Genomic DNA, 27,895 nt, shown 5'->3' on the forward strand with positions numbered 1-27,895 from the left:
CCACACTGACCGGGCGCCTTTTTATATTGTGCATACACAAACAAGCACAGAGAACTTGCCAAGTGCCAGGCGCTCTGCAAAGTGCTGGCTCTGCTCAGATTCCTGCAGGAGGCTAGTCCAGGCCCTCCCGTCCTTCTCTGTTGACTCAAACCAGGAAAGTCACTGAAGCTTCTGTGGAGAAGGGAGTGTAGAATGGGGAAAAGCCTGGAGCGGGAAAGCCAATTAGGAACCTGTCTCCTAACCGGGACAAATGATAATGGCTGGCGTCAAAGTGGTAAGAGCAAAAATCAATCGAGGGGAGAGATGCAGGAAATAGGCAAGAGCTAGAAATGACGACACTTGGTGATTAGTTGGACTTATTTGAGAAGTCTGGGTAAGAGGCAGATACGTCAAGGCTATATCTGTTACTCGTTGGTTTTGGGAGTATCTGTAAATGGGCTGAAAACGTGCCACTCTGTTCAGTGTAGGCTGATCAGGCTGGGTTGCCTGATGAACAGCAAGCGGAAAAGCCTAAACAGCAGCTGGATTATAGTCCAGAAGAGAAACAGTGTTGGAAAGACAAATTTGTTTTTGTGTGGTTTTTTGTTAATCCTCACCGGAAGACAGTTTTCCATTGGTTTTTAGGGAGAGTGGGAAAGAGAGGGAAAGACAGAGAGAAACATCGATGTGAGAGAAACACATTGATTAGTTGCCTCCTACACGAGCCTCGACAAGAGCCCGGGGCCGGGGAGGAGCCTGCGACCGAGGTACATGCCCTTGACCGGAATTGTGCCTGGTGCCCTTTGGTCTGCAGGCTGACACTCTATCCACTGAGCCACACCGGCTAGGGCTGGAGAGACAAATTTGAATGAACATGTAAGAGAAGTGAATAGATCACCCAAGGGGAATTTGTGTGATAGTTGGGGAGAGGTCAGAAAAAAACCCAGTGTTATAAACACCCAATGCCTGGCACACAGCTGCTGGTTAACAAGTACATGACATAATTTTGTTGTTCTTGTTGTTGCTCAATGCATGAAATAATTTAACTAATAAAAGATTGAATAGACACAGAGATAGATCTCTTTCTAATGAACTGGTAGATGTGCAAACCAGTAATGCTCATTCCATGTGTTATAAATAAAGTGCTGTGGGAATAAAATTAAATGTCTCCTACAATAATTCATTAATCTTTACAATAAATAGAGTGGGGTAAGCCTGGAAGATATTATTCTTATTTTCATCACAATGCAATTGAAGCTAAGAAGAGTGTTTTGTCCAAGTCTGCAAGGATGCAATGCATAATGGTAGACCCAGGAGTAAAACCATTAGCGAGTATTCAGTGAGGAATTATTAAAGTAACAGTTTGGTTCATTTCACTGGAATCAGAAGAGAGGAGGGGGGTAAAGGATGGAGAATTTGCTCGTTGGACTAGGATGCAAAAATCACAGCGTCTGAAGGCAGCTGTGCACACTGAGGCCACTGAAGGTCATGGGTGAAGACTGGAGAGTTCCACCTCTCAAAGCCAGCATCACCCCCCTCAGAGCCCCTCATAGGGTTCCAGAATGAACTCCTTTCCTGCTGGGTTCCCAGACCCCTGGGTCTGGCTCCCGTCACTGCTGACACGGAAAGGTTTGTCCTCATAATCCTGGTCCACAAATGGATGCCCTGAAATTCCTTTCCGATATTCAGGTTGTTGATGGAAATTTTGCTTGGAATTTGAAATGCATTACAGACCGAGGGCCCCTTTGCCCTCTTACATCAGAGAGCCTCTCTGGAGTGGTCTGAATTCTCCGAATTGCATTAGTGGGCGTTTTAACATGTCGGGAAGGCAAATATTCTTCATGTAGGTAATGATTCTTTTTTCATCCATCAGCTACCGACTCATTCCCAAACACTTCTGCTTGTATGGTATGTGCCTCTCTCCGCCTACCTGAAGATTGTGGGGTTGGGTGGAGGGGGAGGAGCCATCTCTTTCTTAGTCCAATCAATCAGCCTGCCCCAGGGACCTCTCAGGAGTTAGGTTACAGGGACCTGAAAGCATGTTTCTCTTGGGTTCTAAGGGAGAGTCCCATTTTTATAGAGTGAGCAGGGCCCGATGGCTCTCAGTGCAGACTCGCCGCATTATTCAGGACAGAGTGTAGCCATGCCTCTCAGCACAGCACTCGCTCTAAGGGAGGAGACCTCAAGCACAACATGGAACAAAGTAATGCTATTTCATAACCCTTTGGGGAATGAAGCTTGAACCTGGAGTGCTGTCATTGACACAGTTCTCCGGTGGCTCTGGCCAAGGGGAAAGGTGCTCAGATTTGGGGACACCCTCTCAATTATTCAGAAGTAAAAATCATGAGATATTTATCCAGGGAGCTTAGCTATGGGGATATTCCCTAAGAACATCCATTCCCCCTTTTATCCAGTTCTTTTTTTTTTTTAAATTAATACTCAACCGAGGATATTTTCCCATTGAATTTTAGAGAGTGGAAGGGAGGGGGAGAGACACACAGAGAGCGAAACATCGGTGTGAGAGACACACACAGATTGGTTGCCTCCCGGATGTGCCCATCCTGGGCTGGGGATCTGAGCCTGTAACCCAGGTATATATATACCTTTGACCGGAATCGAACACATGACCCTTCAGTCTGCAGGCCGACGCTCTATCCACTGGGCCACACCAACGAGGGCCTTTTATTTAGTTCTTGGTGCAACATGCCACCCTCGAACATAGCCCTGAACCAGTGCAGCTTCTCCTGCCTGCCTCTTGGGATGCAGCCCCTGTGTGAAAAGGAAACTTCCATTAAGCATCCATGTTGCAAGGTTCGAGGCCAGGTGGAGAAACCACGAAGAAGCCACCTGAGAAAGATCCGGAAGCTCTGAGACACCAGACATGTGTGTGAAGAAGGCATCCGGGAAGAGGATGAAGCACTCCAGCTGATGCCAAGTGTTGATCAACAACGGCCACCCACCAGAGCCAGCGCTGCATCCTGACTCACAAAATCACGAGCAAGATGACAATGGGAGCTTCAATTCCCTAACCTTGAAGGCACTAACATCACTAATATCACTAGAAGCCCGATGCACGAAGATTCGTGCCAGAACGGGGCTTCCTTTCCCTGGCTGCCAGCACCGCCTTCACTCTGGCCAGAGCCACCTTTCCACCTTTCTGCCTTTCTGCCTTCCTACGCTGCTCAGAGGCCTGGAGCAGCCAGGGTGGTGCAGGACACCCCACCCCTGGCCACTCCATGCCCATGTATGCAAATTAACCTTCCATCTTTGTTGGGTTGATTTGCATACTCACTCCTGATTGGCTGGTGGGTGTCACGAAGGTACAGTCAATTAGCATGTTACTCTTTTATTAGGTAGATGAGTGTGTTGCAAAACACATTCGGGAAGTTGTTTGGAAGCCAGCTGCTAAACGAGGAGTAGGGCAGAAGAGCATCGTCGGAAGTGGAAAATTCTTTTTGTGCCCTGATAAAAGCTCTTTAGGGAAAGGTGGGCACTGCCAACTCTTCCAAATGGCGCAGTGACATACGCTGAGTTGTGATTAGATATGGTCGTATCGGGGGAAATGTGGACAATGGGCAACAGAAAGGAAAGGCTAGAGGAAGGCAGAACCACTTAGATTTTCTCTCCACACTGACCATACAAGAATGATGAGCCCGGCCCGTGTGGCTCAGTGGTTGAGCATCAACCTGTGAACCAGGAGGTTGAGGTTTGATTCCCGGTCAGGGCACATGCCCAGGTTGTGGGCTCCAACCCCAGGGTGTGGCGTGCAGGAGGTAGCAAACCAAGGATTCTCTCTGATCATTGATGTTTCTCTCTCTCTCCCTCTCCCTTCCTCTCTGAAATCAATACAAATATATATATTTTAAAAAAAGAATGATAAAGACAGGAGTATGAAAGTATCCTGTCAGAGGGAGGAGCAGATACCCTCAGGAACATTTAGTGATTACACCTCTTTTATTGGAAGGAAGAAGCTAGATAACAATGGTTACAGATGATTCCAGAAAGCCTAGCCATTATCTAAGGCAGCAAACACAGAGAAGTAGCAGTTATGGGGGGCGAGGTGTGACTAATGAGTTTGGTTTTTGTTGTGTTGAATTTGAGTGCCTGTGGGACTTTGAATGATTGTGGTCAAAGTGATTGTACTGTGCTTTTATTCCACCATAATTTCCACCTTTCTCTCAAATTTCTCTCAAATTTCCTAATTGAGATGCTGGTTGCTGCTGTATTCCCACTAACAGCTCCAGACAGATTCTTACATTATAATGGTCCTAACAGCCCACCAACCCACTTTTTCCATGTGGTATTTTTGATGATCTCTAATTATAGGCATAAGATCCAAGTAATGGCTGGGTTACATTTTCTGCTAGACAAATTATGTACATAATTATAGGCACATGTTCACTGAGATATTGGAGCATCTGATGCTTCTATAGAGAAGATAATTGTCAACCTTTGCACTGTAATTAAGTCTAAATGGGAAGCCTAATCATTTTTCAAATGAGCAAACGGTGAGCCAGTCTTGATCGGCTGTGTCATGGCAGCAAATAAAATGGATTTGCTGCACAGGTTAATTAGTCACCTCTGAATGTCACAACCCTCAGGAAACCTCACATTAGATCTAAGCACTAGAGCTAATCAGCAGTGCATTGTTGAAACTCTATATGATTTTTACCTGGCTTATCCTTGGAATTCTAGCTTTCCACAGTGCTTCCCGCTCAACCTCCTCCCTGAATCTTTCTTTTCATAAAGATTCATATCAAGTCATTTACATTTTCTACCCATTCATTCCAGTACAGGCAGGAGAGAATGGAAGAACAAGGATATGGAGTGAGACAGAACTAGGATCAAATGCCACCCAGTTTCATTCTTACTAGTGAAAATTTGGACAATTTGTTAACCTCTCTCAATGTCAGTAGTTCACTCATGTGACTAATCTCATTTTGATGCATTTCCAAATAAACTGCAGACACAAGTTTTAAGCAGACATATCATTAAGACGGTTCAGTGTTTGTTTACAGCTGTTCTTTAGGTGTGAAGTTTATACACAAGGAAGTGCACAAAGTAACTATACATTTGTTGACTTTGGAAAACGCATAACCTGTGCACCTTGAACGTCTATCAAGATATAGGACATTAAGATAGCTCCCAAAGAGAATGTACAGATTATCGGTTTAATTCTTTCATTCCAGAGATAAGGAACTTTTAGAGGCCAAGAGCACTCAAGTGATGTTTCTAGTGTGGAAGAGCTACGAAGTGCTAGAGCAGGCCAAGTCTAGGGCTTCTAAATACCTCTTATGACCATAAACAAAAAGTCGACTAGGTATTCTGTCTGCAAAAAGGATTCATTAGTGAAAAAGAAAGGATTGCAGTTCGGTACATGCAGCCATGGCAAGCTATGTGCAAGAGGAGAGAGCAAGAAGAAGGAAATTCCTTACTGAGGGCAGAGGAAGTTAAGGGGCGGGGCTGGTATAACCAAAGAGTTCGTCCTGCAGGGCTTTTGCCACCCACCTACCTGTGAGAGCTCCTCCTACTGGCCCTTCTGATTTCTGCTCTGGTTAAGGTCCCTGTCATAAAATTTGACATACATATAGCCAACCCTAGCACTGGGCCTGACTTGATTCCTGGTTGACAACCACTAGTTTGGCAGCCTCTATGTGGGGGTCACCTATCACAATACTCTGTTTCCACCTGAATGCTCATGTTCGATCAGCCAACTATCTCCCTGAAATGATCATACCTACTTTGCCTTTGCCAAGTGCTTCTTCCTTTTCAAGTCTCCTCCAACACCTGTTTAGCAGAGGCAAAAGGCCTTTGACAAAACTGGCCCCTGGATCAATGGCATGGATTCACTGTTTTGTCTGCTTATGTGTCCACTGCAATTGGAAGGGTGTTCTGCCTCAAGAATCAGCCTGTCATATTTATTAACTTTGTTTTTATTTTCTGTGAAAAGAGCTATTTGGCTCAGTACTGGCCACACGGAACTACTGCAAATACAGTGAGTGGCCAGATTATTATGATCTCTGAACACATAATAATCTGGCCACTCAGTATATATATTAGAGGCCCGGTGCATGAATTCATGCATGGGTGGGGTCCGGCCAGCCTGGCCAGGGGGAGGGGACATGGGCGGTTGGCCGGCCTGCCTGCTGGTCGAACTCCTGGTTGAGGGGACAATTTGCATATTAGCTTCTCATTACATAGGATATACACTGAGTGGCCAGATTATTATGCGTTCAGAGATCATAATAATCTGGCCACTCAGTGTATGTTCTCTTTGTAACTGTGTCTTTTCTTTGCTATAATAAAGGTGATAAACCAGCGCGTAGGTTAGGTAACACCTACATACCAAAAATGAAATGGAACAATATTTCTGCCAAGAAAATAAAATATCTTTGGAAGGCAAGGCGTGACACTGCTTCTGTGCTTTCCTAGTTGGGGGCCTGGTAAACACCAAGGTGGAGCCCCCTGGGGTTGACACCTGGGAAGATATGGATCTAAGTGGTGAGAATGAAAAGGGAAGAGAACGATTTGGCCACGAAAGAACAATGATGTACACTCCACGAGCCTGAAGACGGCACTTGCCTAAGCGCTGTGTAATTTGTGGGAAGCCACTAATTGCAACTTAAATAATGGAGCTTTACGTCCTTCCAGAAAAGGAGGCTGGGTACTCAATGGGAGGCATTTAAAAGCTGCCAAGCTGCCAGAAGCTCTCGCCCGAGGGGACTGGCATCCTCCATCCTTGTGGGGGAAGAATCGGTTGAAAATGCTTCTATTGAGAATTGGCCCTAAGTGTCCCATGGGGTTAGTGGGGACGTTGGCCAACACTGAAATGAAGGTTCAGGCCCTCCTTGCAGGGAGAAGGCTCTGCTGGGCGTCCTTCAGAAAAAAGGAAAAAAATTAAGAAACATCAGTTCTAAAGTGCTTACTGTAGAGACTTACTCACTTCCTAGAAGCCAACTGTCCCTGTCTGACATCTCATCGCGCTGTCCATCTTATTACAAAGAATAAATAAGTCTTCATCTGAGGCTTACTAATGAGCAAGTGTGTAAGTAGGGAAGCGCACAGCTGCTCAAGAAGCCAGTCCCTCAGATCTCAGAGTTCTAGACCAGAGACAGAGCCCAAAGAAGTGCAATGTCCCTGAAGTGTGACCCGGGCTCTCCACGACACGGCTAGCTTCCATGCATTTCATCGTAAACCCAAAATATGGTGTTACCCCAACACACGGAAGGTGTGGCCCAATGGTGACTTGAGCAACCGGTTGAGCAAGAAGTGGACTCCAGGGGGACTTGTTGGGCCAAAGATGAGAGCGATGGAAGAAGAAATGGGCAAGTCTGGAAGGCAGGGACAAAGGATTACAGGAGGAGCATCAAGTCCCTGGCCAGGAACTCGTTTTGTTCACGTATTAAATAAACACACATGACACATTTTATAAGCCAGTTCCAGGGACATTGCTAAATCCCGGGAATATGCAAAACCAATCTTACTAGGTAATTAATGTATTATTTTTCTCCAGACAATCTCCTAGTTGAACGAAAATTCCGGTTCTGTGGAGAGACGCTTATATTATTAGTAGAGAGGTAGTCACATGATGCTGCGGATGCACAGCACAGAGCTACCAACCCGCCAAGTGGAGGATTTCTAAAAGGACTTATGCAAGCAAAGTGACCCTGGAGAAATATTATTCTGAACGTTAGTTATGTAAGACATTGGAATAGGCCAGTGCTGAAGGGAGGGAAATATCCTGAATTGTTATTGTAGCAATTCAGGTTCCAGTGGGGCAATGTTAGAAGAAATAATATTTGGCATGTGAAACGGACTTCATGAGGTTTCAAGGAGAACTCTGCTTTCCTGTCCATCCCTTGCAGGGCTCACCCCCTCTCGTGGTCTGTGAGCACCTCAGAATCCAAGGTGCTCAGCGCCATGGTTCTGGTTCCATCAATCCACGCTCACTCAACAACTATTTTTTTTTAAATATATATATATATTTAAATATATTTTATTGATTTTTACAGAGAGGAAGGGAGAGGAATAGAGGGTTAGAAACATCGATGAGAGAGAAACATCACGCCCTACTGGGGATATGCCCACAACCAAGGTACATGCCCTTGACTGGAATCGAACCTGGGACCCTTCAGTCCGCAGGCCGATGCTCTATCCACTGAGCCAGGTTAGGGCTAAAATATATTTTAATTGATTTCGGAGAGGAAGGGAGAGGGAGAGAGAGATAGAAACATCAATGATGAGAGAGAATCATGGATTGGCTGCTTCCTGCACGTCCCATACTGGGGATCGAGCCTACAACCCAGGCATGTGCCCTGACCAGGAATCGAACCGTGACCTCCTGGTTCATAGGTCGCTACTCAACCATTGAGCCACACCAGCCAGGCTCAACAACCATTTATTAATCATTTATTGGGATCCAGGACCCGATCTAAGAACTACCAGGGCAAAAGTAGATAAAAATAGTTGAATGTCTGTGTTACCTACCTAAAATGTTACCCTACATTGACCAAAGCCTGACTCTGGTATGACATCACAATGGGGAGCGCCATGATGAAAGGGAAAGGGCGTGGCCTAACTACACAATGGGTCTCCAACTTGAAAGTGGACGGATCGCCGGAAAGGGGAACACAAGGACTGCTAGACCTACTCCAGAGGGACTGATCCGGGACGGCTGGGAGGATGCACAGGAGAGGCTGCTGGCCCAGGGACCACACTTGCAGAACCTCTGGAACCAGACGGCTTTCCCATTTCTTCTCTGCCCCCACTCTCACTCTAAGAGGCTGTCCTTCTTGTCAATGCCAGTCACACCACAGATGGACTTTTACAAGTCTAGCTCCCTGCTGAACATGTGGACTTAACTATTCACAGGAACCTGTTAGATTTCTTTGACTTTCCTTCTCGCTGAGGGGTAGATATTCATAAAATAGTAGCTGATACAGGAAATGCCATGGTTTCCAGACCGAGAGGAAGAGAGGCAGCCACTTGGATGAGGGTCTAAAAGTTAGGTAGCAAATTTTCATTGAGCACTCGCCAGCTCACAGCTCTGCACGGTGACCTGGACATTTGTACCCTGGGCAAGAAAACATCTTGTACCCCCATGGCATAAAAAAAAAAAAGTTTTCAGTGTTTAGAATGTAATAAAACTTAGGCCAATAGAAAATATATTCATTATGGCCACCGAAACCGGTTTGGCTCAGTGGATAGAGCGTCGGCCTGGGGACTCAAGGGTCCCGGGTTCGATTCCGGTCAAGGGCATGTATCTTGGTGTGCAAGAGGCAGCTGATCGATGTTTCTCTCTCATCGATGTTTCTAACTCTCTATCCCTCTCTCTTCCTCTCTGTAAAAAATCAATAAAATATATTTTTTTAAAAAAGAAAATATATTCATTATGGAAGAAAATAAAATTTAAATCTGCAGTTCACCTAAATACCCACTAAAAAGAAAGGCCTGCCTTCAACCCTAGAATAATCACTAATGACGTACATGCATTTCATGTGCCCTCAGTCAGGTGACCAGCTGGGGTCCAAGCAGCGGCCTCCCCTAGCCAGGCTTAACTCACATGATTGGGGAGCCTACCAGGAGAGACTCTCTGTATTCATTTGCATGCATTTGCATATTGAGGTCAAAACTTAGACCTGTAAACTGAGAAGAAATTAATTAGCACAATTTCCTGCAGGCCTATTTGGCTTGGAAAAAAAATAGCAGTTTCGGCTCAGTTTAAGTGTGCATTCGTGTTCTCCCTCAGTTTAAGTCTGTCTGGATCCAGGAAACCCTGGTCTGCTCACATATGGGGCAAATCATCCTCTATGCCAACGCATGTCCTAGGACCGGTAAGCTGCATGTGCACAAACTCGAGGCACTGTGGGGAGCGGGGGCATTGCATTTGGCCGAACTCTGAGGCGGTGGAGAAATTGCTGGAAGCATTTTGCTAAAGCAAGGCTTCCATTTTAGACGAGTGAGGATGCACAGGTTTCCACCTGAATTATCTGTCTTCAGCCCAGGGCTGGGCTCAAGGAGGCAGTCCATAAGTACCTTTAAAAAAACTGTTTATTTTCACTGATTTTAGAGAGAGAGTAGGGGAGAGGGATAGAGAGATACAAACATCCATGAAAGAGAAACATCCACTGGCTGCGTGGATGTGAAAATTTTTCTCTCGCACGGCCCCTACTGGGGATCAAGCCCGCAACCCTGGCATGTGCCCTGACTGGGAATTGAATCAGTGACCTCTTGTTTCAAGGGTCGACGCTCAACCACTGACCCACACTGGCCGGGCCATAAGTACTTATGAATGTGGACGATAGTGGAGAAGTAAAAAGCCCAGGTGTGTTGGGTTTTACTCATGAACCTGCAGTTCATTTGGCCTTAAAATATTCCCCAGTAAAAAGTCTTGGCCATTCATGCATATATGTCTTTTTTTTTTTAAAAAAAAAAATATTTTTATTGATTTTTTACAGAGAGGAAGGGAAAGGTATAGAGAGTTAGAAACATCCATCAGCTGCCTCCTGCACAACCCCTACTGGGGATGTGCCCGCAACCAAGGTACATGCCCTTGACCGGAATCGAACCTGGGACCTTTCAGTCTGCAGGCTGAAGCTCAACCCACTGAGCCAAACTGGTTAGGGTCATGCATACATGTCTTAATCTTCCATGGCCAGCCCTTCGCAGTGTAAAGTTATAGAAAGGTGCATGTTGTGGCGTCCTGCAGAGGAAATGTCTTAAATAAGAGGTCATTGTCCAAGATGCTTAGGGACCCTAAGCCTCATCAGCCCGTCCAACCTTGCTTTTCCAGATGGTGCGTGGATGTGAAAATTTTTATAAGCCCTTCTCGTCCAAATATTAAAGAATTTTAATTTTTTCTTGTTATAAAATGCTGATGCTCCAGCCATTAAAAATAGTGCAATATGAAAACTTGCTGATCTGCTTTTTGTCAAGAGAAGAAAACAACGTGTTTGGCAAAAGTCACTGATTTTCCAGCAAAATGAGCAATAAAGGGACTAAATTCTTAGAAAAGTTCCAAGTTCAACCCCACCTGCCTAATGTTTCCAGCAGATTCTGCACATTCAGCTCAGAATCTGGAAACATTTATAATTTGTAGTTCTTAATGAGCTGATGGAAAGAGGAAGGAAGATGTTGATAATTTCTACATTTTACAAGCTATAGGTATAGCCACCACTCTTAAGCAATTAGGAACAAAATATTTAAATGCTTGGCCTCAATCTGCCCAGCTATAAAGTAGGTGAACCAAATTACCTGCTTCTCCAAGTATCTTAACAAGTAAGGATGGTAATAACAATTCCTCTTTTTTAATGTTAGTATTTCCTACAGGTTAGGAATTATGCTAAAATTCCTATTTGCATGAGCTCATTTGTTTCTTACTACAAGTCTAAGACATGTTCTATAACCTTCACTTTACAGATAACAAACAAGACTGAGGCTTTTAGAGAATAAACAACATCTCTAAGTCAATCAAATAGATGTAAGATCAAAATTTAAGCCTATCTCACTATAAAACTAGTGTTCATAAACACTTTCATAAATGAAATGTAGACTCTCAAATTAAAAATCATTATTTCCCTTCTTACAAGACCTCTATATAATCACATATTAGCAATTAAATACACAGACAGAGAGCACACACACACACACACACACACACACACACACACACACACACACACAGTTTACTTTCAATCCCAACTGTCTACTCTGATTATTTCCATGACCCAGAATAGATTTTTTTCCTGTGTTTCTGGACAGATGGATCAATTTCATAGCCCAGGGGGAAAAAGAAAAAAAAGAGAAAGATGATCATAACATGACTTTAAAAAAAAATAGTATGTCCAGTTAAATAATAAAAATTAAGCCTTGTTTCACACTTAAAACTTCTCCTTCCCCCAGCCAGGACCAAATTTAGCTTTTAGGGTGGAAACTATTTACAAAAAGGATACACAATTTTAAATATAAAATTAAGCACAAAAATGAATAAAAATTATAACATCATCTCCTGGCTGGCGTGGCTCAGTGGTTGAACGTCAACCTATGAACCAGGAGGTCACAGTTCGATTCCCGGTCAGGGCACATGCCCAGGTTGGGGGCTTGATCCCCAGTGTGGGGTGTGCAGGAGGCAGCTGATCCATGATTCTTTCTCATCATTGACGTTTCTATCTTGCTCCCCTCCCTTCCTCTCTAAAATCAATTTAAAAATATTTTTAAAAGGGCATCTTTTTAAAAGGGAATTCCTTCTAGTTATTCCTTCACAAATGTGTGAAAACCTCTAAACTATTGTGATATCCTCAAGGTGGTGAACTCGTATGCTCCCGGTACTCATTCCCCCAAGGAAATACCAAATAAACAGCTAGCAACTAATAGCTTTATGGAGCTCTGGAAATGATCAGAAATCTGTAACAAGCATGCAGACACCCAAACAAGAAAAAGTTGCATGCAGCCTGGCCAGAGTGGCTCAGTTGGTTGGGTGTCGTCTGTGCACAGAAAGGTTGCCAGTTCGATTCCCAATCACGGCACATTACTTGGGCGCCAGGTTTGATGCCCAGTTGGGGAGCGTACAGAAGGCAACCTATTGATGTTTCTCAAGCACATCAATGTTGCTCTTTCTCTCCCTTCCTTTCTCTAAGCATGTCCTCGGGTGATGAAGGAAAGAAGGAAAGAAGGGAGGGAGGGAGGGAGGGAGGGAGGGAGGGAGGGAGGGAGGGAGGGAGGGAGGGAGGGAGGGAGGGAGGAAGGAAGGAAGGAAGGAAGGAAGGAAGGAAGGAAGGAAGGAAGGAAGGAAGGAAGGAAGGAAGGAAGGAAGGACAAGTTGCATTCAAAATGGTAAGAGATCATATGGCGTTTTTATGCATCCTTGCCCCATCTCTTGCTTGATATGGCATGGCTGGGAGGAAGTGGCCCAATTCTCAGTTTCTTCCCTTGAGCTGAACAAGATCTTCTATTCTTGATCTTTGTAGCTTCAGGCAAACTTGAGAGGGAAGGGCCTATTTCACATCCCACCACAGAGTGCAAAATGTTAGAAGAGGGAGAAAAATACCATCGGGTCAAAACTACTCATTACATATAAGCAAGTCAATAACGCTGGTGTCAAGAGGGGTTGATATGGACTCTGCTATCCAAAAAAAGGGCGGCCCTACTTCAGAGTAAAAGATTTCATGTGGCCATCATCGCCACACATTCTTCATCATCGTAAAACATTTAATAATTTCCTGGGCTGAGCAAAATGATTATAAACAATTCTGGACCCAAAAGCAGTGTCATCATTCCAAGACTTGCAAAATAATGAGAGAGAGAGAGAGAGAGAGAGAGAGAGAGAGAGAGAGAGAGAGAGAGAGAGAGAGAGAGAGAAGTACTGGCAGGAACTCCAGCAGATGGCGCGGCCCAGGGGAAAGCTGGTAACATGAATCCCTCATCCCAGCCATGCGCTCTTCTGCATGTACCACTGCAATGAGCCTCCCCAAGGTGGGTCAAGAGAGATGGTACCCCTGTTCTTGCACATCCGACCCCCCAACCCCTCCAAAGACTACAAGGGGAAAATAAGACACAGGGAGAAGGCTTTCCTTAAAATAGATCCTAGCTACTTCAAGCACTAAATATTTTGAAAGTACTTGACATAGTATTCACATCTGGAAACTGGCTCCTTGCCATAAGTACTGCAATATTTTAAAAATAGAACCATTGAAAACAAAGGATATTCAAACTGACAGCAAATATTTATGTCTCCTTGAAGGCCATCTCCAACACAGCAGAGAATAAATCAATATTGGTTGTTTGAGATTTCAAATGTGTGAGGAAGGGCTCGAAGCTACAGAAGGGTGGCTTCTGCATAAATTGAAAGCGACAGAGAAACTTCCAGTGGAACAGACTCAGCAGGCTGTGAAATCAGTGACACTCAGGCCAAGGAGAGCTGGCTCCGGCCACTGCTGACAATGGTTCCCAACCTTGGATGCACGTTGTAAAAACTTATGGACCTTTACATATGCTGGATCCCACCTCCAGAGATTCTCACGTGGAGGTCTAGCACGAGGCCTGGCATGAGCAGCTGGGAATGAACCTAGGTTTCTAGCTTGCATCTTAATATATAATCTTAATATATAGAGAGGTAATATGCAAATTAGGCCAGGACTCTGTAACGGGTCACGACCAGACAGGAGGAGGTCGTGCGCGCAGGTGAGGCCCGGAGCAGAGACGAAGACAGAGGCAGGGGAGCCTGCCCGAGCTGGCGCAGTGGCTCGGGTGGCCCAGGAGTGGACACAGGCAGGGAGTCTGGGGGACGCTGCGAGTCAGGCGCAGGTCCCGGCCCCCCACGGCACCGATCTGGCCTGACTCCTGCGGCGGCTGGCCCTGCGCGAGTCTGGTGTGGGTCCCAGCCCCCCGCGGGGTGCCTCCTCGCGTGCTGGGCCTCTAGTAACTAGATAACTGGATGGACAGTCAAGAGAGAAGATGGTTATGTGGATCTGGTGCCTATAGGAGATGGCAATGCTACTTATAAATTATCTGTGTGATGATGGTAAACCAAGGCATGAGAATGAATGAGCTCACCTAAAAGAGAGTAGAGGAATGGTTCTCATCTTGGGGTTATGTTACCCCCACCTCCTGGGATATCTGGCAATGTCTGAGGACTTTTTTTGATTGTCATGATGTAGGGGATGCGTCTCGTGGGTAGAGGTCAAGTATTCTGCTAAACATCCCAAAATGCACAGGATATTTTTCCAGTGGTTTTTAGAGAGAGTGGAAGGGAGGGGGAGAGACAGAGAGAGGGAAACATCGATGTGAGAGAGACACATCAATTGGTTGCCTCCTGCATATGCCCTGACCAGGGCCGGGGATCAAGCCTGCAATGGAGATACATGCCCTTGACCAGAATCGAACCCAGGATCCTTCAGTCTGTGGGCTGATGCTCTATCCACTGAGCCAAACCAGCTAGGGCTAACACTTCTATTATAATGCTAATCTCTGCAGGGGCCAAACAATGGCCGCCGATATGGTCTCCAAAGCCAGCAAACAAACATTGGTTTAAAATGAACCAGAAGACCGTACAAGATAATCAAAACAAGTTCCCAAGTGTGCAGCCCAGATGCAAAGGACGCTGGAAGCCTGGACAGGGGACAGAGGTCAGAGTGTCCTAAAGGCCCCGGGCAGGATTCCTGGAGGAAGAGGAGGAAGACGGGTTGGGAGCTGAGAACTATTTAGACAGCTGGGGGAAGGCGACCACAGAGCTGCTCCTGCGCTAAGCAGGTCGGTCACACAGCAGATCTTGTTCCATCTGGAGATGATGAGATTAGGTTGCTGTTTCCTTCCTGCCTGCCAGGGGGAGTGGATGGCGAGATGGGCTCCTGCATCTTCTCAGGATGCGTGATTCTGCACAGGTCCTGCCTGGACCACTGACAACTCAACTTAAAACTCAGAGTGGTGAGTGAAGGCCGTTTGATGTTAGGAAAATGAACACATGTGCTTTATCAGTGAAAAGTGGATTTCTTACAGCTGAATGTATTTATTGGTTTTATTTAAAACTAGAGGCCCGATGCATAAAGATTTATACAAGAATGGGCCTTCCTTCCCCTGGCTGCCGGCACCGCCTTCACTCTGGCCAGAGCCGCCTTTATGCTCTGGCCAGAGCTGCCTTTCTGCCTTCCCATGCTGCCCAGAGGCCCGGAGCGACTGGGGTGGAGCGGAATGCCCCGGCCGCTCAGTGCCTGTGTAGGCAAATTAACCCACCATCTTTGTTGGGTTAATTTGCATACTCACTCCTGATTGGCTGGTGGGCTGTTACGAAGGTATGGTCAATTAGCATGTTGCTCTTTTATTAGTGTAGACTAGAGGCCCGGTGCACAGATTTGTGTACTGGTAGGGGGCATGGCTGGTTAGCTGAGTGGCTGTGGACCCGCCCTCTGAGTGGCTGCTCCCACTGTGGAAGTGCACTGATCCCGAGGGGGCAGCTCCTGCATTGAGTGTCTGCCCCCTGGTGGTCAGTGAGCATCACAGCGACTGGTCGACTGGTCATTCCAATCATTCCGCCGTTTGGTCACTGGGCTTTTATGTATATAGATTTCCCCACAAATCTTTGTTACTTTCAGAACAGACAAGTGTGGTAACAGACCCGTGCTTTGAAGCCAGGCAGGATTAATAATGGTGCACAGGGCACTGTGCTGAGTGGACATGAGCCTTCCATGGGCTAAGTCACTTGTCCCACATCACACAGTGGCAATTCCGGGTTCCAATAGGCTGAGTTGAAATCTGTTACAAATTCTCAACATGACTTCAGACACCAATGCCATAAGCAAGTGAGGCCACTGGACTTAGATTTTGCCATCTGCACAGTGGAGACCAGGAGACCTTCCGGAATGACGGGGACGATCCCATGAGAAAATGTGTTCAAGGCCCCTCGTCCAGTTAACTGCTCACACTTACTGAGGAGGCACCAAATTTTCATGTCATCATCCCCTTCTCCTGCCCTGAGCGAAAGCCCTCAGAGAATGGGACCTTCTTTTGTTCTAAACCCAGTGCCCCCCCAAAAAGAGAGGGTTCCTCTGCCATGGTATTTCTTTGAGTAAAATCAATGACTATCAACTACAGCAACATCAAGTAGGGGAGCTGGTGGGCCTTTTCTGTGAGCTTCTATTTCTATCAGATCCTCATGCTTTTATTTTAGGTATTTATTTAATATATGTTTATTGATTTCGGAGAGGAAGAGAGAGGGAGAGATACAAACATCAAAGATGAGAGAGAATCTTTGATTGGCTGCCTCCTGCAAGTCCCCTACTGGGGGGCATGCCCACAACCCAGGCATGTGCCCTGACTGGGAATCAAATCATGACCTCCGGGTTCATAGGTCAACACTCCACCACTGGGCCACACAGGCCGGGCAGATTCTCGTGTTTTTAAGAATGGTTTCTAAAATGTGAGTTTTGAAACTTCATCAACCCCTCAGCCCCGTGCTCATCAAGGGGTCCTAAAGACATCACTTCCCGGGAATTAATCACTGATTTTGAAGCTGCATTGCTCATTTGTGCACTATGGGATACAGAAGAGAAAAGGCCCAATTCTTTTTTTTTTTTTTTTAAGAACAGCTGTCTCCCTGCCCCACTGGCAGCTGCTTTACAAATTGCCCAGACATTAAGTCATTATTTCCTCATTATAAGAGCAGCTGGGAGAAATCGCCTGCAGCCCTCCCTGCCCAATCCCACCCCCACTTCTGTCTCCTCCTCCACCTGCCCTGAATGGGCCAGGCCTGGAGAAGCATGGTATTGGTTTTCTTCTTTAATTGAAGATTGTGACCAAGCATTCTGAGCACTGGTTATTTTTCAACAGTCCTTAAAGACTTAGCGGCATGAGATGCTCAATCTTGCAGCAACATGGAATATTGTCTAGGACACGCCCCTTATTTTGTTGGCAAGGAACTTAACACATTGCGGACCAGTAGTTTTATTGCTAGCTTTACCCAGTGGCCAGATAAGTTTCTATTGAATGAGTACAAAAAACGTTTTACATAAATGTTAAAGGCACACATTGCATTTTGAATTTATTGATTACATGTTCTTATGGTGTAAGCTAATATCTTTTTAAAGTATGAGACTTTGCAAAACACTATGTAATAGGAAGCGAGAATTCTCGTGATCCGTCCGCAATATGTTAGGCGGAGAGAAGTAGTTTGGTCAAAGTCCTACCTACAGGTGGCAGAGCTGAGTCTTGGATTCATGTCTTACTACATCTGGTCCAGTGGAAATGGGTCTGGACCATGAACTTGCCTCATTTTCCTAATAGTCGTCTAGTGCCCATTGTTAGAGGAAACATATACAATGAGATACATTCTCTCTTTATGTTAAAAGGAGAATAACATTGGAATTTTAGCAACCTACATACACCTTTCTTTGTATAGTTGACACGTAACATTAGTTTCAGGTGTATAACCTAATGATTTGTGTATATTGTGAAATGACCACATGATAAATCTACTTAACATCCATCACCACTCATAGTTACAATTTTTTACTTGGCATGAGAGCTTTTAATATTTACTCTCTAAGGAAGTTTCAAATACGCAAGGCAGTATTTTGGTTTCCATTTTGTATGAGGCAAGCGAAGCTTAATCAGGCTTTGTATATCCAGTCTACTGCTGGTAAGATATACCAGTGGCAAGTCTGACACGCTCCTGTACCCTGGCTGCTACAGACCCTACCCTGGGTCACCCCCTCTTTGACCCCTTCCCACTGCTGCTTTCCCATGATTCAGTGACTCGCAGGTTAAGGTTCAAATCTGCAATATCTGCTGCTGGGTTATGCTGCCATATGTTCGTGCCTCACCAATCCCACATAATAAAGAGCTAATATGCTAATTAGACTGAACAGCAGAATGACTGTCCGGACGACCTTCCAGAAGACCTTCCGGGCGACCTTCTGAACGAAGCCAGGGCTGTGAGTGCTGAGTCCCTTGCATGAATTTCATGCACTGGGCCTCTAGTTTTACATATTTTGATGATCACTCCTGAGTAAAAGTAAATTTTCCAGCTTCTAAGTGGTAAGCTAGAATCTGAACAGAGGCAGGCAGATTACTGGCAAAAATAAAGGGCAGATGGAATATGTTGTCCAAAAGAATAAAAAATGAATTTAACAGAATCTTTGAAATGGTTATGTGATGAGTTATTATAAAAAGAGACAGAGGGTCAGGTAGGAACTAGAAAATGAACAGGGAGAGCTCCATTTCAGCCAGTGAGAAAACAGATTCCATGGTTTTTCCCATCATCCCACTGGGTATGCCCAGGCTAGAGACTGTCAGATTGCCCATCTCTGCTCGCTCCAGCCTGGCGAGGAGCATGACATTATTCTTCAGACTATGTCGATAGCCATGGCAGAAAGCATGACAGTAACATACTAACCAAAAAGAGCAATTGAAAAAAAGGCAATGTAACAGATGTGCTTAAATTAAGAAAATGGCAGTAAAAAATTGAGGTAGGCCATATTACACCTTAGTTAACGGCACTCAACAATTTACATACCTCCCATCAACTCTCAAATCCAGGTTATTTCATTATCAGGCCTGTCAAAAATACATTTTACAGGCCTGATAATGAAAATCTATCTTCCACAGTTTGCAACCTGCTGACTACGTTATGCCCAGTGCATGTTAAACAAGGTAGCCTTTAACTTAATTGCATGTGATTGCTCCACATTCAAATTCTATGATGAAAATACATCGCTCTATCTCACTCATGCACACCCAGATCACATTGCTTTTCCCCTAAAGCACAGCAGCAAAATAAAACAAAACTGGGGAGTTTTTAATTTGTCAGGCACCCAGGAATCCCAAATGACAGTATAATGAAGACGCTGTGTGTGTGTGTGTGTGTGTGTGTGTGGTGTGTGTGTGTGTGTATGCACGCCCCCAGGTCAGATGTTGGGATCTGTTATTTGTTTCCAAGGCTACAGTTGCAAACAATAGCAACCTGGCTCCCAAAGATAAATGTTTAAGGCAGTGGTTCTCAACCAAGGGCAATTCTGCCCAGCTCTCCAGAGGGCATCTGGCAACATCGGGTGACATTTCTGCTCTCACCATGGGAGGAGGCTACTGGCAGGTAGTGGGTAGAGGCCAGAGGTGCTGACAATATTATACAATGCTCAGGACAGCCCCCACACAAAATAAATATTCTACCCAAAATATTTAACAGTCGCCCGGCCAGCGTGGCTCAGGGGTTGAGCCTATGAACCAGGAGGTCAAGGTTCGATTCCCGGTCAGGGCACATGCCCGGGTTGCAGGCTCGATCCCTAGTAGGGGACGTGTAGGAGGCAGCGATCAATGATTCTCTCTCATTATTGATGTTTTTTTTATCTCTCTCTCCCTCTCCCTTCCTCTCTGAAATAAATAAAAAAAATATATATATATATACATATATACATATGTATATGTATATATATATATGTGTGTGTGTGTGTGTGTATGTATATACACACATGATCTCACTCAAAAGTGAACAAAATAAACTGTTTATATATATATAAACATGTTAATAGTAATAGTGCCAAAGTTGAGAAACCCTGGTGTAAGGTAATATTAAAGGCCAATCAATTAAACTCACCCATCATGACGCATTGCTTACATCCTTGTCCACGAAAAGGCAAAGAGTTTTATTTGAAAAGATCACTGCCCATGTGAAGGGAATGCATAGTGTGTGCTCTTGTCTATGGGAACCAAGGCTGAGTCCACAGGGCCCCTGCCATGTGAACCGTATCCTTAGAGACCACGGAGCTCTCCTCTCCCTGGGAGGTTGACAATGACCAGCATCCTAACATGAGTCTGGAGGCCAGACTAAGACAAGGACGGCCTAGTCAAGTCCACCATCAACAGGAAGAGGCACAGAATGGCAGCAATGTCCTTGGGAAGCCTCGGGGGAAAGCTGACATCTCAAATTCAAAAGGGTTCAGGAAACTTGTCTTTCTCTGACTGGCTTATTTCGCTTAGCACAATACTCTCCAGCTCCCTCCATGCTGTCTCAAACAGTAAGGGATCCTTCTTTTTTACAGCTGCATAGTGTTCCATGGTATAAATGCACCACATGATCTCACTCATGTGTGGAGTCTAATGAACAAAATAAACTGATGAACAAAATGGATCCAGAGACACAGAAGCATGGAACAGACTGTTGGGGAGGATAGTGGGTGGGAAGGGATCAACCAAAGAACTTGGACACATACATGCATAACCCAGGGACACAGACAAGAGGATGATGAAGGCCTGGGACAAGGGAAAAGGGTGGGCTAGAAGGGGTCAATGGGAGGAAAAGGGGACATCTGTAATACTTTCAGCAATAAAGATATAATTTTTTTAAAAAGAGAGCAGGAATAGCCCTAACCTGTTTGGCTCAGTGGATAGAGTGTCGGCCTGCAGACTGAAAGGTGCCAGGTTCCATTCCGGTCAAGGGCATGTACCTTGGTTGCAGGCACATCCCCAGTAGGGCAGGAGGCAGCTAGCTGATCGATGTTTCTCTCTCATCGATGTTTCTAACTCTCTATCCCTCTCCCTTCCTTTCTGTAAAAAATCAATAAAATATATTAAAAAATAAAAAATAAAAAAGAGCAGGAATGTTCAAAGATGGGTAGAGAGGTGGCAATGTCAAGCATAACACCATTGGCTTAAAGTGTCCCCTCTTTAGTGAATGACGATAGCAAAGATGATACGGTGGACAGTTTGCCGAGTGTAAAATCTACGGGCAGTTTGCCGAGTGTCAGCTCCCACGGGATCATTCTGCAGCCCGGTACTCCAGCTCCCTGGGTCTCCACTTCAACGAAAGGTCACGCTTTGGCCCAATGGGGTGCTATTAGCACAGAGAAGGCAGCTCACTGACGTCAGAGTTTCCATCACTGCTCTTTTTTGGGGGGAAGGCACTCCCTTCCAGCCACGCCCCTCGCGGTCTCTGGGTTCCAGGAGAGAGAGGGCTGGATGAGTCACACAGGCAAGTCGGTGCCTGTGAGCTCGGATTTGTTCTCCCAATTTGGGTCCTTGGGGTTGAAGTGGAGCCAGACACGGTGGAGTGAACCCTAATCCCTCCGCGTTTGGATGGCTATGCCTGCAGAATCCATTGCTGACTCAACAGACAGGTACTGACAAGCTCCTTAAGAGGGGCGGCGGCGAGTGGGGGTGGAGGGAGAAGACAAAAAAAATTGAACCAAGCCCTTACAAAATCTTTGAAGAGTGTCACCCTTTCAGCAAGAATATGCCATAGAAAGCCAATATAAATCCAACATATTTCTTCAAACAAATATTACAAATGATTTCCAAACTTTTTAAAAATGTTTTTACTCATTTCAGAAGGAGGGAGAGGGAGAGAGGGATGGAGACATCAATAATGACAGAGAATCACTGATCGGCTGCCTCCTGCACGGAACCTACTGGGGATCGAGCCCACAAACCGGGCATATGCCCTGACCGGGAAACTGAACTGTGACCTCCTGGTTCATGGGTTGACGCTCAACCACTCAGCCACACCGGCCAAACTGATTTCCAAACTTTCAATGAAAGCACTTCTCTCTGGATTTTCTGAGATTATGAACAACTCTATTTTTCCTTGGCAGGTGTATTTTCCAAATCTTCTTCAATGGCCTTACTTCCAGGGGGATGAAAGAGGAGGAAGGTAACGGGAGGAGAATCAGGTGACTTCAAACCTTGCTACCTAGTGCTCCTCAGTTCCATCTCACTCTACAGCTGGCCATCCACTGGTGTACTTCCTGAAGATCTCTGGGTTGATGAGACCAAATTTTAAATGAATGAATGAATGAATGAACAGCAATGAAATTTTGATCTTCAATTTTTTATAGAAACAAGAAAAACAAGGTCTGAAGCAAACGGGAGACTGTAAATGCCAGCTGAGAGTGAGAGAATGAACCCCAGAGTGGGCCAAACGGTGCTCGAGTCACCTCGATGCCTAAGCAGATCATGGTGGATCTGGAACGGGTCTCTAACCCAATTCTGCCCGAAGAGCTGGGAGTCTGCCAGCCCGAGGGGAAGGCTCGCGCCCCGGCTGGCAGAGCAGAGGCATAAAGAGTTGATGATAGCAACAAGCCCTGATCAACCCCCTGCCTCCAGTTACGTGAAATAATGCCTGTCAGCGTTGTGGGAGCCCGAGTAAGGTGTGGTCTCTGTCGCTTCCTGCCCAGACAGCCCTGTGGGCATGAATGCCAAAGCAAACTTCTTCACAATTTTACTTAAAGAAGGGACTTACCATGTCATCCCCTATATCTTGATAATTTGTCCCCACTTGCGTTTTTGAACTTGTTATTCTTCTTCAAGATCATTTCGCTTCCTGATCTTTTTATGTCTGGGCATTGCACGTTGTAAAAACATAACAATGTGATTTATTGCCATTAGCTGAAGGATTATGTACCTAAACCACATATTAGCATGCTAACTTATTTTGACTAATTGAGTCATTGAAGTGGGAATTTTCATTCATTTGAAGGATCATGTGTCAGTCTTGCTCTGGAAAAAAAAAATACCGGCATGCAATCTAACAATAAGGAAATAGACACACACACACACACAGTTGGTACTTTTTCACTGTTTCTATGCCATTTCTAAAATTTTTAAATTATTTAATGAAAAACAGAAAAGCACAGAGAACAATGTAAAATTTACTTGTGGACCCAGATTAACAAATATTAACATTTTGCCAATTTTGATTTAAAGTGTTTCACATTTTAAAAAATCGGGGATAAAAAATAGGGGATTAAGTATAAAATTGAAGTTTCTTACCCCCTGGACTCATTTCTCTATTCATCATAAATTATTTCCTAAAGTATTTTAATATACATATGTCCCTACAAACATAGTGTCATTTGTTTCTCTTTTTAAATTGTTGCATAAAAGTTCTATAGCCCTGGCTGGTGTGGCTGATTGGTTGGAGCGTCGATCCACGGACTGAAGGGATGCTGGTTCGATTCCCAGTCAAGGGCATATACCTCCGTTGAGGGCTCAACCATTGAGCCATGCCAGTTGGGCCCAGCACGCACTTTTAATGTACCCCAATCCGGGTCCTATTAAGCCAAGAGCCTTCTATTTGGTTTTTTGGCTTGGGGTCACTGCGCCGTATTAGTCGCCTGCACTCAGAATTCACACCTACTTACGGTCCTGGCCGGCCGACTCTTTTTCCACCCTGGGCCTTGGGAGGCTTCAGGTTTCTTTGCCAAGGACAAGAGTCTCACCTTGGGCAGCAGTGAGGGCCCTCCCCACTCCCCTCTGCCCCCCGCCCCCCTTCCTGCCGCTGCAGCCTGTGCCATGCCCTGCTTTCCCCAGGAGATTGTCAGCTTCCGTTTCCGGGCACCAGAGGCTTGGGGTTCCCTCGCTAAATCTTGCCCCTGGGGGTTGCCTTAGGTGGGGGGTTTAAACTTTGCTATACACATGTAACAATTTTCATTTGTTTCTTTTCTCTGTGCTTGAGATGGGATGGGGGATTTCTCCCGGCAGCTCAGTCTACCTCACTGAGCACATGTTCTTCAGCATCCCACATATTAGACCATAACTCTCCAAGAAACTGACTCTTCATAGGGTCCACCTAAATAGCTGAAGAAGGGGGAGACCCTTATCACCCACCAATGTGTGCTCGATTCTCACTCTCCCACGCACTGAGGAAGGCAGGCACAGAAAGGTCAAGTACGCCCCGCCTAGTGTTCCTGCGGGAGACCCTGCCCCATGGATCCCAGCAGCAGCCACAGGAAGGAGAGGAAGGCTCTTCATCCCCCAGGCTCTGCTGGTCCACTCCTCCCCATTCACCTAATTATGTCGTTTAGCCTCAGGGCGGGCTGAGCTCTGGCCAGCAGAACCGAAGGTCAGGATGCTGGCAGGGAGTCACTGTGTGCCCTGACCCAGCCCCTTCATTGACAGCTTAACCCCTTCCAGAGCGCCATGCCCACTGTCCCGGGAACCTCATCTCGGAAGCCTCCTCTGTTACTTTGAGCCCCGAGAAAATGGCCTGGCTTCCTCCTCGGAGGACACTGGCCATCGGATTGAGGGCCCACGTAGGTAATCCAGGATGACTGCCTCATGTCAGGGCCCTTCATTATGGCTGCAAATCCCCTCATTCCACAAGGCCCGTGGTCGGCAAACTGCAGCTCTCGAGCCACATGCGGCTCTTTGGCCCCTTGAGTGTGGCTCTTCCACAAAATACCACGGCCTGGGCAAGTCTATTTTGAAGAAGTGGCATTAGAAGAAGTTTAAGTTTAAAAAATTCGGTTCTCAAAAGAAATTTCAATCATTGTACTGTTGATATTTGGCTCTGTTGACTAATGAGTTTGCCGACCACTGCACCAGGCCATTAAAGAGTTCTGCTCTTTAATATAGGTCATTCTTCTTCTTCTTTTTTTTTTTTTTTTTAAAAAGGAGGCTCTGCCCCAGAGTGACACAGGGTGTGGGAGGCAGAAGGAACAGCGAGAGCACAGGCCCCAGGGAGTGAGGTGGGGCTAGGAGGGAGCAAGAATTCTCCATGCCCGCTGATTCGATCGGAGGACCAAGATCAAGGATCCTGCAGCAGCGATGAACTTGGGAAGCAAATGGGTCTGATTCGATTTATGCATCTCTCGGAAGAGCTCAGGACTGCTAGCTCCATCTAAGGCAGTGGTTCTCAACCTTTCTAATGCCGCGACCCTTTAATACAGTTCCTCATGTTGTGGTGACCCCCAACCATAACATTATTTTCGTTGCTGCTTCATAACTGTCATTTTGCTACTGTTAATGAACCCACAGGTTGAGAACCGCTAGCAGGGTCGCCCAAGGCCATCGGAAAACACAGGTATTTACATTACGATTCATAACAGCAAAAGGTTGAGAACCACTGATCTAAGGCCAGGACACGTGACAACAGTAAGCACTCACGTTGCCAAGTCCTGCTGCCACGGTTTCCCCTTGGCTGTGACCCCCTTGACATTGACATTGGCTGGACCAGACCAGGTCAGCTGTGGGCTCCTCCCTGCAAAGGGCTGCCCTTTCTGTTCCCACTGGTTCCCACTCTCCTTTGCTCATGGCCAATGTGTTTTCCTCCTGAATGTTTGGCGGGGACTCCCAGAAGGCTCTGTACCCGTCGTCCTGGTTTGTACAGGGTATGGGACTTTCAGGGCTGGGACCTGGCCAGTCTCAGGCAAACCACAACTATCGGTGACCCTACGCAGGACTCAGGCGTCCTCAAACTACGGCCCGCGGGCCACATGCGGGTGTTTTTGCCGTTTTGTTTTTTTAACTTCAAAATAAGATATGTGCAGTGTGCATAGAAATTTGTTCATAGTTTTTTTTTAAACTATAGTCGGGCCCTCCAACGGTCTGAGGGACAGTGAACTGGCCCCCCGTTTAAAAAGTGTGAGGACCCCTGACCAAGATGATGGCTTTCAACCTTCAACAGGTGCAGCAATTGGCAGCCAAACATCTGTCCCTTATGCCCCACACCCAACAAATTGAGCACCTGCTGCTGCTTTGAGCAGTGAGTCTCAGCCTCGACTGCATATTCTACACTCACCTGTGAAACTTTAAAAAGTCCTGCTGCACAGGCCACACCCCAGAATTAAATTAAATCAGGATTTCTTGGATTAGGACCTGGCATCCATATTTTTTTAAATCGCCCTTGCTGATTCCAATATACATACAGCCAAGATAAAAACCACTGGCACGGAGCAATAGCAGTGACCAATGGGGTTAGCTAACCCTTACCTGAAGCTGACTCTAATTTGGACAGTCTGCGGTTCTTTTTCTTTTTTTTTTTTTTAATATATTTTTATTGATTTCAGAGAGGAAGGGAGAAGGAGAGAGAGAGAGAGAACATCAATGATGAGAAAGAACCATCAATTGGCTGCCTCCTGCACGCCCCACACTGGGGATCAAGCCCGCAACCTAGGCATGTGCCCTGACCGGGAATCAAACTGTGACCTCCTGGTTCATAGGTCAACGCTCAACCACTGAGCCATGCCGGGCCAAACTGGACTGTAGTTCTTTTTACCTTGATGGTGTAATGCATAATGCCTCCATATAAGACTGATGAGGACTTGGGTCTGTCAATATTTTGGAAATTAGAGCCATTCATTCAAGAGATAAAATGAAACTCAAATTAGCTGGAGAAACACTTTCTTTGCAGTATCCATGTGCCCCTGGGTTTTGTCCGCATGCATTCCTTTTAGGCAGCTCAGAACCAATGTGATAGGGCAGTCTTGGTTTGCAGGAGTTTCATCACGCAAAGAGGACCTCAGATTTAAAATCAACCTGTCACACTTAAAACGAATGGCTCACTGCTGTTAGCAGCTGGGAGGCCTCTCTGAAGCTGGCCCGAGTAATCTCAAGTCATTCCCATCAATAACCTTCCCTGCGGTGTGCCTCCCGTTGTCCCTGGGGATGCTGTCACCATTTGGGAGGATTAACCATCCATTCGAATGCTTAGTGTGCATGGAGCTGCTCCCTAACATGTGAAAGAAATCAAGGAAGGATTTAGTTTGCAGACAAAGTACAGATTCGTGCAAGACCGTCAGCTTTCAGAGTCTAGGAAGGCATTAGGTAGGCACAAAATATTTCCAGGACCTTCCATGAAGTCACACGTAATAGCATTTTTGTTTTTGTTACCTATATATATAAAAGCCTAATATGCAAAGTGTGCCTGCGGGAGTTTGACTGGGAGACTGATCGCTCACTATGACGTGTGCTGACCACCAGGGGGCAGCATGGAATGAAGGAAGGCCCTGGCCAGCAGCCGGGGAAGGTAGGCCAGCCGGCAGCTGGAAGGAAGGCTCTGGCCGGCAGCAGGAAGGCTCCGATTGGCCCTGATCGCCAGCCAGGCCTAGGTACCCTACCCATGCACAAATTTCGTGCACCGGGCCTCTAGTCTAATAATAAAGCATGTAGCAAATAAAGGAGAAGCAACTTCAGCCCCGAAAACTGCAAATGTCTCGGAGGTGAGCTTGAATCTGATTCGAAGGGTATTTAAAATATTATTCTTAGGAGGGGAATGGGAGCTATCTGTAATACTATCAACAATAAAAAATATATATTTAAAAATAAAAATAAATAAAGTAATTCTTTCACGGATGGGCCGTAAGCGGAAAAGCAACACTGGGCCTGTCTTCTTCTATTTTGTGATGGGGACGAAACTCATGCAACATTCAGCTGCTGCATTTCATCCTGGGACACCCCAGGTGCCTGGCTGTCCCTGGGTTTCCTGGGAACTAGTCTGAAGTACTCCAATCATATGCGTACGAGGGAGAGGCCCTGAGCTGTCCTGCCCTAAAGAACACAGTGGTTCTGAGCATCGGTGAATTGACTGGAAGGAGTAAGTGGAAAGTCTGCCCTGCTGATGCTGAATGTGTGAAAAGGAAGAGAGACAGAGAGAGGAAATCAAGTGGTCCCGTGTCCTCACCCCAAGTGACTAATAAATGGCGTAGCCTATGCATTT

Source organism: Cnephaeus nilssonii (assembly GCF_951640355.1).
Source record: "Cnephaeus nilssonii genome assembly, chromosome: 24".
NCBI classification, from domain to species: domain Eukaryota; kingdom Metazoa; phylum Chordata; class Mammalia; order Chiroptera; family Vespertilionidae; genus Cnephaeus; species Cnephaeus nilssonii.